The 18,339-nt window shown below is 40.3% G+C and overlaps 1 protein-coding gene across 1 annotated transcript in view; it reads right to left on the bottom strand.

Annotated features, from left to right (window-relative positions):
- LOC128019450 (collagen alpha-1(IV) chain) overlaps positions 1–18,339 on the bottom strand; it is a 50,697-nt gene that overhangs the window by 21,326 nt on the left and 11,032 nt on the right. The gene's annotated exons all lie outside the window — the stretch shown is intronic.

The following is an 18,339-nucleotide window of genomic DNA, read 5'->3' on the forward strand; positions in this document are numbered from 1 at the left end:
AGAGCGAATAACACACTTAAAGTGAAGTAATAGTAGTCTTGTGCATAGTAGTATGGGGCAGTCATGGTTAGAGAGTCGGACTTGTAACCCCTGGGAACTGCAGCAAAACATGTTTGCTCACTGCTCTGGGTGTGTGTTCATGGTGTGTATGTGTGTTTGTTCACTACTCACTTCTATGTGTGTGCACTTTGGCAGGATAATTTGAGAGCACAAATTCCAAACATGGGACACTTGGCTACTCTTGTCTTGATTTATTCCTGCCGCAGTGCAGTGTTGGGAAACAACTAACTAACAATTCCAATGCTACTAATTCACCTACATTTTCAGCAGCTGAAAAGTAGCTCAATTGCTTTCAAAACAGTGTAGCTTTTCCAGAAGCAATCTACTTTTTCCCAACAATTATTGGTCTGAGTGGCGCAACCAAAAGCCACTGTACACTATAAGCTTGCACAAGCAACTTCTCTTCTGAACGAGCAGAAGTAAACAAACAAAAACCCTTATTAGCTTTCTTTCCAATGTAGTGCTGGAAAGTCCAATTCATTCTGGTGAACTGCTTTGTTCGAAGTGCTCCTCTCTTTTATAATCAACAGTCTGCTTCATTCTACTGAATTGGTTTGTCCTAAACTATTCTCCTAAGCTACTATTGGTTAGCTTGGAGGGTTCCTGTAAACGAATTAATAAAATATTTAAGATTCAGTTTAATTGTTCTGTTATTTTACAGTTAACTGTGTAAATATAAGTTAAAAGGATGCAAAAATGGTCAAGTCAAGCTTTCTGTTTTACAGGTATACAGGAGACAGCTAATAGTTCCTAATCATTTACGCCAAAGAGAGAATGCCCATATTTTTTGTTTGTATGGTCCCCCGTGAATCTTAGCAATTAGGACTGATGTATAAAATCGTCATACCACACACAATATATACTGCACACTTATATACAGTACATGCATATGTTACCATGAAAAAAAACAAACAGATTGTTTGGTCTATCCTGAAAAATGACAGATCCCATTCAAAGAGTGGCATCAGGCCAAGAATCGAACAGACCTGTTCACCTGTTATGACTTAAATACAGGCCTCTAAAGTCCCACTAGATGGACAGCTGGTCTAAACATGGTACTGGATCTTGGGAACCCATTTCTTCCATCCACACATCCCTCTATCACTGCAGATTTTCTCTCATTCACGTTAGGGGCAGGCAGTCAAATGTCTGCACATCTGGAGAATCAGGTCTGGCAAGCACTAGCGCCGGCTGCTGGGGTCGGCTTGAGACCGGCTGCCCCCACCCATGAGCCCTCCTAAAGGCCTAACTGAATCAGCATGTGTGTGCGGAGGACCTTGAGAATCACTGCTTTCGGTCTCAAATATCGCCTGTTGTGTAACCTGCTCTGGCCATTTCTACAAAAGCCTGACACCCCTGGAGTGTAATTTCCGTATGTGAACAGACAGATCTGACAATCCATAATGCAATCTCAGAGCCACAGAGAAGCTTACAAAAGTGTACCTTTTCTGCAAGGGAACTGGATGTCTTGTACGGAACCCACCCACAAAATACACACACTTGCACACAATCACGCCTGTTTTAGAACTGTTTAACATAGTGCTGACCTACATCTGAACAGTCAGTCTGCCCAGTAAAACAATATGCACTTTCCTGTTACACTTTTTCTGTTGTCAACATTATTAAATAGGTTACTATGAAAATTAGGTCATTGAAACATAAACCTTTTTGACTGTCGCCAACAGTTAAAATAGTACGGCAATGCAATTATATGTGATAATTTGACCATATTGTTCTAAATCATTTTATTTTGTACATTTTAATTGCAAAAAAGTTAGTTTAGATATTTCACTTTTGTGTACAATACTGTTATTGCACGATTTCTCTCTCATTATGTATTATATTATATTATATTCCTTTTTTTAGCAAGGTGAGAAAACAAGTAAATTAATATAAGTCCAATTTCTAAATGTTTACAGAAACACTTTAATAAAAAAAAAAGTTCATAATGTGACAATAAAGACAATTATAATGTTACAAAAGATTTGTATTTCAAACAAATATTGTTCTATTGCAATTTCTATCAATCTCATAATGCTGAAAAAATCTATTTCCTTTGCAGCAAATCAGCATATTAGAAGGTTTCTGAAGGATCATGTGGCACTGAAGACTGGAGTAATGATGCTAAAAATTCAGCTTTGCATCAAAGGAATAAATTACATCTTTAAATATATTTAAAAAGGGAACAGTTATTTTAAATATTTGACTATAATACTGTTTTTACTGTATATTAGATTAAATAACTGAATCCTTTGCATGCACTAAAGAGCATAGATTTTGTATGTCCAGCTAGTGTTTCTAGAAGATAAACTTGAGTTTTGTATTTGTGGAAAGTGAAACTAATTAATTCATGTTGTTAGAAACCACCAGCAGATCTCTGAAGACCAAAGTCAGATGTGTTGAGGATCAGACATCCCAGTTTGTCCAACACATGATCAGTCAGATCCCACCGCTGCAGATATACAAGAGTATTGTGGTCTCTGTACATGTGTATATATTGCTTTATCGTTCAAATGTATGTTTTAGCACACAGAGATCCTGCGATGACTATCGCCCAGTTCAGTCCACAGAGTAGGCCCAATCCCAATTCTATTTTATACCCCTTCCCCTTCCCCTAGAAAATATTCCCCTAAGGATTGGGACACCACTACAATGCCTTCACACGTCATCATTCGTCGTCTAGCTCTTACAATACACACATATGCTGGTGTGCATTAGAGCCTTTAATTGTCGTTCTGTATTAATGAGCTGCTTACTGACACACACACATATCGGAAACACGCAGCTCACACATCCAGGAAAAAATAAACTTGTCAACACTGCCCCACTACTTTTATTAAATACATACAGAATCGCTACATTATATTTTCCAGCGACGAGAGGATACAATCGCTGTTTTTAAGTAAACTCACTCTAAAAAGATAAACACATAGATGCGAATACACGCAACTTCCATTTCTCTTTCTCTCTCTCTCGTTCTCTCTCGAATAGGCAATATTTGAGAAAATGGTTTAGCGATTTCTAATTATTGGGGGGATTAGTCCCCATCAATGTCTACGGCAGTTATCGCCCTGATCAGACATATGCTGTGGCACTATCATACAATCTGTAATGATATGACGTTAGCAAATATTAGCGATTTTTTGCAGACATTTTTTTGAGTAACATGAGCATTAATATGAATTCACAATTGAATGCAACATAAAACAAATAATTACTTTTTGTTAAAATCTTTATTTATGCCAAAAAAGCTTACATTTATGTGTCTTCTTGTTCGCTGTAGCAGCCATGTTGCCGAGATAATTCATACCCCTTCGTTTGAAGTGTGGTCCCGAAAAATCTTCGTTTGAAGGGCTATCTGGCCCTTCCCCTTACCCCTACCCCTCCAACCAAAAGAGAATGGAGACACCCCTACTTCTTCACGTGAACACCAAACAGAGGTAGGGGAAAGAGGAAGGGCTCATGGATAGAATTGGGATTGGGCCTTAATCTGAAGCCTGGATCAGCACAACATTTTCCTTGTCGGGGCAGTCTTGCATTCCAACAAAGTCAAACATGACATGAGCAGAAAAATAGCAAAAGCAGACAAGAGTGCTGATAAAACTCTTAACAAGTCATGCTTTTTATAGACATGGAAAATGTGAGTGCTTGAAAGTCATTGCTTTCAAAGGCATTATCGTGAGATTCTGTGTTTGGCCCGTGATACACAAACCAGCTCTCTTCTGGTTTTGTCTAGGGTCTCTATGCACTGCTCTCAGAACAAACAATCCCTAAAGTGAGAAAACAGGCATGAAAACACAAAGACACAACCTGTCCTCAACTTTACCTTTCTGTTTGTTTAAAGTACAAAAAAACGAGATATTTGACACCGTCAGTTGTGAAAGAAGGCTGTTACACAAACCCTAATGTACTATAGTTTCTTTGGCTTTTAGAATTAATTTGCTATTATTTTGGATGAAACTACTTTGATAACTGGTTTTTAGGCTTCAACAAATTGTATAGTTCAAACTAGATAAAATATATTTGATGACCTTAAACCTGTATACTGACCTGGAACAGACATTTATTTCAAAAAAAAAAAAAAAAAAAAAGTCTGAAGACATCTTCTGACTGTTATTGTAAATCAAGCAGATTTTAAAAGCTGAAGAAGTTGTGGGATGTACACATGCAATTAAAAACGGCAGGGAGGGTGTTTTAGGAGGGAGCATTTAGAGGCCACTTTGAGGCACCTCTCAGTATTTTAACTTGATGAGTGCAGAAAACAAGAGCAGGGAGTGTAAAACAGTCAAAAAGATTGTGAAATGAAGCCCCTAAATCCCTGAGGTACAAACAGTTTGGGGGATTCTGTTGGTTTGGCTTCCTTCCTTGTGTGTTCCATGTGAGAAGCCGGTACAAACTTTCTTATGCTTTACCCCTTAACTGTCACCCCCCATTTTCTAAAATAGGCATGAAAGTGCACTATCAAAACTTAAATTGTTGTAATTTATGAACACTTTGGAATACAGACCTAAGAAAAGCAGCAAATTATTGTAAAAGTGGTTTTAAATTTTTTTAAAGAATCAAAAAGTTATTGAAGTTTACAGTTACTGTAAAGAAAATACACTATATTAATTATATTTTATATATAGTAAATATTTTACATAACAGGTTTTACTCTAAAATTGGTATAAAATTAAAGCCTTATGTCGAAATAAGTTATGCTCCAAATTTGAAGTTGATATGAAAAAAGAGGTTCTAGTTAGCAAGTTATACTACAAACGCCATTTAATTTTTGTATGCATTTTTTCTGTCAAAAATGTCTAAGATTTCTCTGTAAATATTACATCTATCTCAAAATAACCAACAAACATGGAATCCTGAGACTCAGACCTTTCCAATCCAACAAACATGGAATCCTGAGACTTTTCCAATAATATGTTTGTTTGTTTTTTGTCAAGATTATAAAAAGGTTTATTTCAAAAAGACTATATTGCATTTTGTAATATTAACACTGCCCACTAAGGGAGAGGAAACTGTCAAAAGTACCATTTCCATGGTAATGCAATGTCTGATTTCAAAGGCTTAAACAGTGCGGAAGACAGATGTAATGTATAATGAATGTAAGACGGAGAAAGAGAGAAGCAGCTTGTGTCATATGTTAGGCTGGCCTTTCTCTTTGTTGCAATTCTGTTTGGTGCCACTAGAGACCTCATGATTGAAACCCTTGTATGGAAATGTTGATCTGAAGTGGACAAGCGGACAGTTGTGTAGAGCATGAGAGAGCTTTCTCGAAGGTTGCCTGATTACCTAGATTCCTTATTGGGTGGGTCATTTAACTAAAGAGAATCCGAGTGTTGTTGTTGTTTATGCTTTCTGAAGCAACAACAACTTGAACAAAAGCTTTCCTGTTGGTGCCCTGCCAAATGTAACATTCAGTCCCTTTGCCGCTCATATCTGTAAAGCTTAGGCGTGCTTTCTTCCTTTAGAGATAGAAACACACTGAGAGAAACACTGCGATAAAAGTGCTAACCCTTCATATATTAAATAAACTGACATTTGCAATAGGATTTGAGAATGTCTGGTCTTTATTTCTCTCACACCATAACAGGGCTGCAAAATCAGGCTAACAGCATGACATTCCTGTCAGCAGCCCTCTGATTATAGTCGCCATATGAAGGCCATTAAGATAATGTTACCACAATAAATAAGGCTCTGCTAAAGATGTCTTCAGCAAGTCAAAGCTAAGTGCAACATATTAGGTTTAAGATGTAAACTGAGGCTGTGAAACATCCGAACTGCCCATAAACGTAACAGTCAGAGTTTACTGTGAGAAACTAGGCCATGCTCCTAATATGGAGAAGCAGGACTGAGGCGACCATCAAGCACATCCATTATGAGAAGTAAATTAGGCTGGAATGATGTTTCATCACCTTTGATTTAAAGAAGAAATTTGGGTGGTTTGTGTCTGTCAGTGCTTTTCAATTCATATACATTGGTTCCAGTTCAATTCTACATTTGAGTTTCATGTAAATTCAATACTAAAAAACTTTTTCAGAGGCCCAGACTATGCAGAAATGCGCAATTTGATGCAGTTGCTGATATTTATGTTGCCAAAAGTAAGATGGAATTCTGACAGCTTGTAATGTAAATCAGTGAAATTATTCTAACACTTTAACAGCCTACAGTACTTACATAAAATGCAAATAAATATCCTTCATCTCACAGTATGTCCCCAAAGTTATAAGATGATATTGAAATGATTACCGATATGATCAAAGCTCTGTAGTTTGTATTGTGAAGGGCAATTTCCAATGCAATCTTGAAATATTACTAACAACATAACATTTTCTTAAAAGCAGGAAAATGTAAAAGTAAAAAGAATCATGTGGGCCGCAACCTGAAAGGAGATATTTTTTACAATTATGATAAAAGGCCTTTTAATTGAAATAAAAATAAATAAATAAGTGATCAATAAGATGACAGAGGGCATGGTGCAAAACAAGTTTTCAAGCAAAGTTTTAATAATGTTGATAATTTAGAGGCCTTAGCAATCTGCCTATCGAACAACGGCATGCACAGACCTCTGGAGGGTAATAATACAATACTGTTTCCTCACAGTAGCTGCCAGTGAGGAAAGGTCTCTCCAGCAAGGAGAATAGAAGGAAATCTGGTGATTCAGCTTTGGGATCATCCCATTTGACGTGACATTCAGCCAAGTATGGTGACCCATATTCAGAATTGGTGCTCTGCATTTAACCCCATCCAAAGTGCACACACAGCCAGAGGAGTGGGCAGCCATTGATGCTGCGGCACCCGGGGAACAGTTTTGGGGTTCAGTGCCTTGCTCAAGGGCACCTCAGTCGTGGTATTGTGAGCCCAAGACTAGAACCCACAGTCCTAGGGTTAGGAGTCAAACTCTCTAACCACTAGGCCACGACTTTCCCGTCATTTTTGGATGAAATCGCTACTCCTTATTTGTGGCATTGTTATAATGCTGCTAACTAACATCTGTGCACTGCTGTACTGTGATCCAGTGCTAGGCACTAAAGCAGCCCAGTCAGAAAGAACATTTCTCACAGTCGCTCACATTAAACACGCAAACACTGCCATTCAATGTCCCACTGTTTCCACATGTACACATTGACACGCCATAGGCTAAGCATTCCTCCATCAGATGGTCCACATGCATTGTCATACACACGCCTGGAATCTCGACGAGGAGACTGGAAATGACCTCATCAGTCAACAATGACAAAATGCCCCATTGTGTATTTGTGGACATGGTTTATACTGGACTAATGAAGAATCATACTACTGTTTCGTCTTCATAATTCAAATGAAGTCACAATGGAAAAATCATAATCATAGAAAAAAGTTGACAGCTACGATTAGATTTAAAAGGACATGCAACACCATATATATTTGCTCAGATAACTGGCATGATGTGAAATGTAGTGGTCTGATGCGGTCTCTACAAATGTGATACTGACCTCACTACAACCACAGACCAGATATATGAATATAACAATGACGTGCTCTCTCCATGAGACGCGGAAATTTCAGCGAAGGATAAATGGATTTGCAGCTCTAAAAATCGCTTGCAGTAGCTCTGCTACTAAATTTATTTCAAAATTGCAATCCATATACAACTATGATCAGCTGTTCCTTCATCTTGGCTGAGCTTTCAACGTTGTTACGGGAAAGGATGAAGCTGATTGGTTAGTTCTTGACACATGACCCGCGGTGAGCTTGCAGCATTCTAAAAAGTTGAGATGTTTATACATTTTGCTGTATCTAAAACGTACCGAATCGAACCGTGACATCAGTGTATCGTATCGAACCGAACCGTGAATTTTATGAACCGTTACACCCCATATATATATATATATATATATATATATATATATATATATATATATATATATATATATAATAATAATAATAATAATAATAATAATAATAATGTAACCTTGAACACTGAACATGGTAATTTATTTGCAATGTGTGTTATAATAAAATAACTAAATAATAAATGAATAAATCAATAATAAATGTGATAGTTAGATAAATTACAGGAGGGATTCTTGGCAAACTTTCACTTCTTAAAACACTCCAGATGTTCTGCAGCAGTTAGCATTTGGCTCACTCAGTGGTGACAAGAATTATAATTATATCTGTTCATATTTCTTCACTTCACTGTTTTCACATGACTTTCTGTCAGGACTCTTTTGTAGTTCATCCTGTGCGAAGTAAACCATTAGTCTGAAGATTGCAGAATAAACCACCACATCACAACTCTGGACACACGCAGCAGTGCGTGACTCCCTATTAACTTATGGCAGAGTTATTTCAATATTATTTATACTATTATAGTATTTATTAATATTTTGAATTAACTTTTTAATATATATTTTTTTGTTTGCTTTAATTGTAGATTATTTTTGTCTCTTTTTTTACGGAAGTTCTAAGCAGCCATGCTTAATATGTTTTTTTCCTTTTTGTTTTCTTGTTATAACGACTTAATTTTCTTGTTATCTCGACATAACGAAAGTCGTTTTCTCGTTATAACGACTTAATTTTCTCTAATAAGTTACAAAGTTGCGGCAGCAGGTGTCACTATAGACCTAAATATAACTGGCTGGGTGTTGTACACTGTTCACTTTACTGTACGCTACGCGGACCTTCCTCGTGATCGCTAATTTGTGCAGTCTTGTTTATTACTGACATTTAATTAATTCATAAATGTTAAATGCTTGAATCAATATGACTATTTTGAGGATTAAGTTCCTGCTAGATGCATGAGTTTCACAAACGCGTTCTGTTTCATAAAATAACTGCTTGTCAAAACCAAGGTTGACGTCACTGCATTCTGTTTGCACCAATATCTTTATTTGTGCTTCTTTTAGGCACATGCTTAGGTAGTTAGGTAGAGATGTTCTGTTTATCTACAGTAGGATGGAATTTAATGATAGGTTATTTGTGATGTGCTTCTTTTCCTTATTATTAACCATAGTGATGAGAAATGTGATGTATATGTAAAATGCATAGGCTAATTTAATTCAGTTTTGTTCTATAATGTTGTAATCGTTTTTTTCTGCACACACACATACACTACATGTACACATGAATGCTCTTTTCAAACAGAAGCTTGTAACGCACATGATATCTGCCACAGCATATAATGACTACTAAAAATGACAAATTATATATAATTTTATTATTTCAAATAAATGGAAAATTAAAAGGGAGTTTAATCCAAGCAGCTCAAGATCTTAGAATAGTTCTGCATCCTTCTGAAGTGTTCGCGGTGTTGCCATTTAAACATGTTCATTACAAAAACAAAACGTTCCTTGTACTGTCTCTGGAAAAATCAACAGTGATTGATCAGCCTTTATTTACTGTCTGTACAGTATTGTAGACGTTATTACCTAGGCGAAGCAAAATTTGCTGAAATATAGGCTACAGTAAGAGCACCTGCATGGTTGTCCATCAGATGTCAAAGTTGAGTTCCTTACTATAGCAACAGTAAAACTGTCATGTTGTTATAACGAGAAAAATAAGTCGTTATAACGAGAAAATGACTTTCGTTATGTCGAGATAACGAGAAAATTAAGTCGTTATAACGAGAAAACAAAAAGGAAAAAAATTATAATGCATGGCCGTTTAGAACTTTTCTTGGGAGATTTCTTTTTTTATTTCATTTTTAGTTTTAGTAGTTTTAGTATCTGTGTTATTTCAGTTAACAGGCAACATCTCATTCATTTCATTGGTTGTTTCAGGCAACATTTTTCTATATTCGAATATTTGAAAATATTTCAGTCTTAGTTTCAGTTACCAACAGTAACACTGACTCATATTTGAACTTAAAATTGTAACATAGCCAGAAAAATCAGTCAGAAAAGAGAAAATCAGAGAGAGACAGAGCTCTTAATACTGAACGCTTAATGCCAAAAATAGTACTTAGAAATCTCAATAGACCAAGTCATTACTTGAAAAAACAAGACTTTCAGCCCAACAATATCAAGTTCCAGCCTAGTCAGATTTTCAGCTGTCACCTGACCTCTGAAGGGCAACGTCCAGCGAGGGATCTATTTATCTGACATCTACAGGTTAACCATGTCCTTTACAGCTCTGATGTTGACTTCCTTCAGCAGTTTGGATTTATGTGCTTATAAGACTTCGGCTCTGTACAAAATCTAGTGCACAATTTTAGGTACTCCAGATGCAAAGGCTGTTTGCATGTATCTTTCATTTTATTCCAGTCACGTAATTTATTGCAACAAGCTCATATAATATAATATAATATAATATAATATAATATAATATAATATAATATAATAATGTTCTTGTGGCTCAGTAGAGCATTGTGTTAGCAGAGCAAAATGTCATGGGTTCAATTCCCAGGAAACAAACATACTGGTAAAAAAAAAAAAATACATACATATATATATATATATATACACACACACACACACACACACACACACACATATATATATATATATATATATATATATAAAATCATGTCTTCATTATGTTAGTAAAAACTAAAGTTAAGTTGGTTAGTAATGCTAGGGTCATTGGTTTAATTCCCATGGACGCTACATACACACACACACACACACACACACACGCTACACACACACATACACACACACAAGATTAAAATTGTGCACCTTAATGGCACTGAATGTTGATTTGCAATATACATGTCAGTTCTGCTGAATGATATATTGCTGCTTTTTGCACATTGTCCCGTGAGTGGCACTAAAGGCTTGTTCAGTTTCTACCGAAAAAGAAGAACATAAATCTAGCAACATTTTACTTACCCTTTTTGTTAAATGCATTATGCCAGTTAAGAAATAAAATACTGTCAATGAAGCTAACTGTAATCATAAGTTGTGTGAAACAGCAATAAAAGTGGTTGTGGTTTTACTGCTTCTATAGTGTTAATTTCATCTAGAAACTGCAGTGAATTCTACTGAATGTATCGGTATGTTTTTCCAAAAATGTAGGTAGAGGTGTGTTGTTGTTTATGTTTTTTTCAAAAGCCCCTTGTTGGATATCAGATATCCTTTGTGTCTTCGTGGAACCGTTCAGTGAAGCACAACTCCCTCTCTGTAAGACTCCTCTTGTAATTACTCTCCAAGCCACTAGGGAGCGCTGTCTGCTACCACATGTAATTACTCTCCCAACCATTGGTGGGCACCCCCCTGCACCTTAATGAGAACTTTCCAGGCCACTAGGTGGCACTAACGGCCGTGAACTCTTTAATTAAGACTGCTCATTAAGTTAATGTTTTCCACCTGTTCTTTGACCTATTTAAGTTTGGCAGTTTCATTGTGCTGTGTTCAGTCTTGAGCCTACCCAGTATGTACTACCTGTGTTGTAGACCTGTTAAGTTTCATTTTCCAGTTGCTTATTGGATTACCTTCTGTTTGGTGCTGTAAAGCTGTAACTGATATTCTGTTTATATTTTACTACTGAGATCAAGTAAAGACTGCCTGCCTTTGGGTTACCTGAGCCTCTGAGTTTGCCCTTCCTTCTGCACATGGGTCTTCTAAGAAACTGTTTTTCCCAGTAGACCAGAGGTAGAGAACTAACTTACCCTGACTGGGAGACCCGGGTTCGAGACCCACCTCAGGCACCTTGTGCCAGTCCATCGTGACAGCAAGACTGAACCATGGAAGTAGACCCAGCAGAGGAACAGACTCCTCCCTCCAATGTGGAACGGATACTATCTGAGCTCTCTAGTCAAGCTGCGGCCATTCATAAACATGAACAAATCCTGACTGAGATTCTGCAGCGTCTGAGACTTCAATCTGTATCTCAAGCCTCTACAGACCAACAAACCCAGTCCATACCTCAACTTACTCCAGTTCTGCCAGTCCTGTCCCAAGGTACTGCTCCACCACCTGGTCCCCTGCTTGAGCCTAGACTTCCAGCCCCTGAGAGGTATGATGGGAACCCAGAGAGGTGTCGAGGATTCATTACCCAGTGTACCCTTGCTTTCCAACTGCAGCCTAACAGTTTCCCTACAGAGAGCAGCAGAGTGGCTTATATGACAACCCTTCTTGTGGGAAAAGCACTGGATTGGGCTACAGCTCTCTGGGAGAGGAGGTCTCCTCTCACGTCCAACAGTGATCTCTTCATAGCTGAGATGAGGAAGGTCTTCCACCACCCTGTTAGTGGAGCAGAGGTTGATCATCGACTTCTTCAACTTGCACAAGGAACCCGCAGTGTTGCAGAGTTTGCTATCGAGTTCCGCACCCTGGCTACCGAAAGTGAGTGGGATCAACGAGCCCTGAAAGCTGCATTCCATCGTGCTCTATCACGTGAGTTAAAGGATGAGCTGGCCTACAGAGACCCAGCCCCTGATTTGGAGTCTCTAATTGATGTTGCCATCAGACTGGACAACCGCATTCGAGATCGTCAAAGTGAATGTTGTCATGAGACTCGACTACCCGCGATCCACACCCCCACTGGTTTTGTGGAACCTTCCTCACTGATTGGGTGTCCTGAGGAGCCAATGCAACTGGGAAGAACCCGGTTATCACAGGCTGAGAGGGAGAGACGAATGAGAGATAAGTGTTGCCTGTACTGTGGTGAGTCCGGTCACTTTCGGTCCAATTGTCCTGAACTGGCGGGAAAAGGCAGCTCTCGCCCAAGACGAGGGGGCCTGGGACGAGAGTAATTACTTACCCCCGACCAGCAGCTTCGGGCCTTTTGATTGATGTTTCAATTTCCTGGGGCAATGAACGTCACGAGCTCATGGCTTTCATAGACTCTGGTGCTGCCGGAAACTTCATGGATTCCGCATTGGCAACACAGTTAAAGATCCAGCCCATCATTCTCCATGATCCCTTAACTGTTACCGCATTGGATGGAAGGCCCCTAGGTTCTGGCCAGGTAAGCCAGTGCACCACATTGCTCCATTTTCAAGTAGGTTCTCATAGAGAAGAGATACAGTTTTTTTTAATTAATTCTCCCGAGTTCCCTTTGATCCTTGGGTATCCTTGGCTAGCTCTGCATAATCCAAGAATTGACTGGTCTTCCAACCAGATAAGTGGGTGGGGGCCTAATTGCTGTGTGTCTGGTTTGTCTCTCTGTCATTCTCTTGAGCCACAGGCAACCTTCCCATCCAAGGAGAGCCTGGCTATATCTGGAATGAGACAAGTGGCTTCCACAGATCTCTCTACCTCTCCCGAGTTATCCCGTGTCCCCCAAGTGTATGCAGACCTCTGTGAAGTGTTCAGCAAGGAACGTGCTGCCTCTCTTCCTCCCCATAGACCTTATGATTGTGCCATTGAACTGCATCCTGGCACCTGTCCACCTCGAGGGAGGCTATTCTCTCTGTCTGCCCCAGAAAGAGCTGCTATGGAGGAATATATCAACAAGGCTGTTGACAGTGGATTCATCCGCCCTTCAACCTCACCAGCAGGTGCTGGGTTTTTCTTTGTGGGAAAGAAGGATGGCAGTCTCCGTCCATGTATTGACTACCGGGGTTTAAATCGTATCACTGTAAAGAATCGTTACCCACTGCCATTGATGACCTCCGCCTTTGAACTTCTACAAGGTGCCACAATATTCACCAAACTGGATCTTAGGAACGCCTACCACCTGGTCAGGATCCGTGCCGGGGATGAGTGGAAGACGGCGTTCAACACCCCAACTGGCCATTATGAGTATCAGGTAATGCCCTTTGGTCTAGTCAATGCCCCAGCCATCTTCCAGGCATTCATTAATGATGTTCTATGAGAGATGCTAAACAAATTTGTATTTGTTTATCTGGATGACATCTTAATCTTCTCCCGCTGTTACCAAGATCATGTCCAGCATGTCCGGCAGGTTTTGTCTCAACTGTTAAGAAACAAGCTCTTTGTGAAGATTGAGAAAAGTGAGTTCCATGTATCAACTGTCTCCTTCCTTGGGTTCATTGTCTCCAACGGCAGCATTCAGATGGATCCTAGCAAAACCCAAGCAGCTCTGAACTGGCCTCAGCCTTGCTCTGTCAAACAGGTACAGCGCTTCCTTGGGTTTGCAAATTTTTATAGGAGGTTTATAAGAAATTTCAGCTCTATTGCAGAACCCCTTACAGCCCTTACCAAGAAGACCTCAAAGCCATTTCAGTGGACTGAAGGGGCTAATCAGGCATTTGAGCTGCTCAAGCACCGCTTCACCTCTGCACCCATCCTTACCCTCCCTGATCCAGATTTGCCTTTTGTAGTAGAAGTGGATGCATCAGATGTCGGCGTGGGAGCTGTTTTGTCTCAACGGGCCAAGAGGGACAATAAGCTTCATCCTTGTGCCTTTTTTTCACGTCGACTCACCCAAGCAGAAAAGAACTATGATATAGGTAACCGAGAGTTACTGGCGGTGAAGCTGGCACTACAGGAATGGAGACACTGGCTAGAGGGGGCCAAACACCCATTTGTCATTTGGACAGATCACCGGAACCTCACATACATCCGGGAGGCTAAGAGGCTGAATCCACGCCAGGCCCGATGGGCTCTCTTTTTTAACCGCTTTGAGTTCATTCTCTCTTATCGACCTGGCTCAAAGAACTCAAAACCTGATGCCCTTTCGCGACAGTTCGACATGCCAGATGTGGAGGACAGACCTGAGCCCATCATTCCCAGCTCCAAGGTGGTGGCAGGGGTTCAGTGGGGAATAGAAGTGGCAGTAAAGAAGGCTCAACGACAACAGCCTGACCCAGGTAATGGCCCCCCAGGCCGCCTTTTTGTTCCTAATGTTGTACGCTCTGATGTGTTGCAGTGGGGACATGCATCTCTTCTTTCGGGTCACCCTGGAGTTGCAAGAACTTTGAAGCGCATCCAGACACGGTTTTGGTGGCCCAGTATGCAGGTGGATGTCCGAAGATTTGTGTCTGGCTGTTCTGTATGCGCCCAGAATAAAGAGTCTAAGACCCACCCTCAAGGGCTACTCCATCCTTTACCCATCCCAAGACGTCCATGGTCCCATATCTCCCTGGACTTTGTTACTGGACTTCCTAAATCACAAGGTAACACAGTCATCTTGGTGGTAGTAGACAGATTCTCAAAAGCATGTCACCTGATACCTCTGCCTAAGATCCCCACAGCTTGTCAGACCGCAGACCTCATGATGCAGCACGTCTTCAGGATCCACGGGTTTCCTCAAGACATGGTCTCTGATCGGGGGTCACAATTTACTTCTCGATTTTGGAAAGCTTTTGGCCGTCTAATTGGAGCATCCATCAGTCTGTCTTCTGGTTTCCACCCTCAGTCTAATGGGCAGACAGAACGGGTCAACCAAGAGATTGAGAAGACCCTCAGGTGCCTGGTGTCCAATAATCAAAGCACCTGGAGCTCCCGTCTGATCTGGGCTGAATTTGCTCATAACACCCTACACCATTCATCCTTGGGCATGACTCCATTCGAATGTCAATTTGGGTTTCCCCCAGTTTTGTTTTCTGAGCAGGAACTGGAGGTCCAGGTACCTGCTGCAACTCAACTAGTCAAGCGGTGTCGTCAGGCCTGGCGGAGAGCACGTACAGCCTTACTGAGAGCATCACAACAGCAGCAGAAACAGGCCAACAAGCACCGTAGAATTGGGCCATCACTACGTCAAGGTCAGAGGGTGTGGTTGTCAACTAAAGATCTTCCACTTCATCTAGAGTCTCGGAAACTGGCACCCCGATTCATTGGTCCTTTTAAGATCCTTAGGAAGATCAACCCTGTGTCCTACCAGCTACTCTTACCAAGGTCTATGCGCATCCACCCCACTTTTCACATTTCACGTTTGAAACCGGTTGTCTGTTCTCCTCTGTCCACAGCCAAGAAGCCCCCTCCATTACCCCAAGTCGTGGGTGGGCAGCCAGTGTATACGGTCCGTCGACTGCTAGATTCACGTCGAGTCCGTGGGAGTGTGCAATACCTAGTGGACTGGGAGGGTTATGGCCCAGAAGAGCGGTCCTGGGTGCCAGCTAAAGACATCCTAGATCCAAACCTGATCAGAGAGTTCCACCGCCATGACTCCAACCAGAGCCAACGGAACGTCAGGAGCCGTTCCTGAGAGAGGGGCTCCTGTAAGACTCCTCTTGTAATTACTCTCCAAGCCACTAGGGAGCGCTGTCTGCTACCACATGTAATTACTCTCCCAACCATTGGTGGGCACCCCCCTGCACCTTAATGAGAACTTTCCAGGCCACTAGGTGGCACTAACGGCCGTGAACTCTTTAATTAAGACTGCTCATTAAGTTAATGTTTTCCACCTGTTCTTTGACCTATTTAAGTTTGGCAGTTTCATTGTGCTGTGTTCAGTCTTGAGCCTACCCAGTATGTACTACCTGTGTTGTAGACCTGTTAAGTTTCATTTTCCAGTTGCTTATTGGATTACCTTCTGTTTGGTGCTGTAAAGCTGTAACTGATATTCTGTTTATATTTTACTACTGAGATCAAGTAAAGACTGCCTGCCTTTGGGTTACCTGAGCCTCTGAGTTTGCCCTTCCTTCTGCACATGGGTCTTCTAAGAAACTGTTTTTCCCAGTAGACCAGAGGTAGAGAACTAACTTACCCTGACTGGGAGACCCGGGTTCGAGACCCACCTCAGGCACCTTGTGCCAGTCCATCGTGACACTCTCACAGCCTCCTCAGTCTCATGTTGTGTGGCCAGCGATCTGTGCAGGAGGCCAGCCAGGCCCCCAGAAAGGAAGGAACTCCCACACTAATGTTTCAGCCGTGGAGGGGTTTCCCTGCCTTAAGAGGATGGATTTGTTTTTTATTTCTGTCTACAAGCTATCAAACAATGACTAATACTAGTCTAGTCGCAAATACAGCTACACACTCATGCACGTAAGGGCAGACAATCAGATTCTGCTTGTTTGAAGTGTCGAGGTTTAACTAAAGCCACATGATGCACAATGAGCTATTGAATTTGCCAGTGAGATAACTTTCAAGACTTCACTTCCGCACACACTGATTGAAGCTCATGCATAGCTCACATTATTACTTCAGCTAAACAAGATGCAAATAGATACACATTTAAGTCTGTTTGCATGCAAAATAGAGACTGATAAAAAGGAGAAACTCCAAAAAAGGATATGCATAAAGATTATACATAGATCCAAATTAGATAATATATTTAGCATTTGTGTTTGAACTGGATTGGACATTTTTTTAAAGTTACTATTATGCTGTTTATTTTTGATGCTTTGATAAAACTCCCCCACAGATCTGTATAGGGCCAGTTAAAGGGACAAGTGCAGATTTCCCCCCAAAAGATGTTCACTCAAAAAAGAAAATTCTGTCGTTACCTCACCCACGTCATTCCACTCCCCTTGTGACCTTCTAAAGAATATTAAAAGAGGATATTAAAAGAAGATAAAACGCAATGTCTGTTTTCTTTCCATACAATGGAAGTCAGTGGGAAAACGTTCAAAAACAACTCTTCATGACCACAATTTCATCTGTTTCATGCTTCCTTCTATCAACAGATACTGTGTCTGTTATAAACATGAGCTAAAGTAGACATGACCTTGTGTTTATAATGAAACTACAAGCATATGATCATGCTAATTCCTGCTAATCCAATAATCTAAGTCATACGAATGCTTGGAGGTGCTCCATTTTTTTTGGTACAACTCAAAGAGATGGCAGTAAACGTAATCTAATTAATTGTACAAAACATTTTCCTTGCTCTTGTGGGAAAGTTCAAGACTTTTGGAGATCCCATTGGAACACGAGCACAGGTCAGACTCTAAAACAGAAGTAAATGCCTGAAACGTGAGAGGAGAGAAAGGTAGTGGACAGGGAGCACAAAGCTAAGAAAAGACAAGCACTCCGCTCTGTTTAATCTGGCTATAATAAACCCTGTAAAGATGCTCGAAATAGAATTGTGGTTCTAAACAGGGATGAAAAAGATTCTTCACTGAATAAGAAGGGCATCTAAAGGACAGAGTGGAGGCAGAGAAAAATTACAGTTTTCTGGGCTGGCAAACAATTAAAATATTTAATTGTTTAATCTCATAATGTAAGGTAATGAACTGAAAATTAAATTCGATATATTCTACATTCTATAATCAAACAACATCAAAACCTGCCATAAGTACAAACATACAAATGCACACCTGCAATAATTTGATAATAGAGCAACTTCATATTTCATGGAGATGAGCTAGGATTAATTTAAGTGTTAATGTCACGATCATTACATGGAGTGCCCATGAACTTTTGTAGAGGGCACTCCAATCAGGACTATTCCACACTCACCACCAGATGTCACTTGGACTCTAGCACCTCTTATCTGTTGCACCACACCCTA

Source organism: Carassius gibelio, chromosome A9 (genome assembly GCF_023724105.1).
Source record: "Carassius gibelio isolate Cgi1373 ecotype wild population from Czech Republic chromosome A9, carGib1.2-hapl.c, whole genome shotgun sequence".
Taxonomy (NCBI): Eukaryota; Metazoa; Chordata; class Actinopteri; order Cypriniformes; family Cyprinidae; genus Carassius; species Carassius gibelio.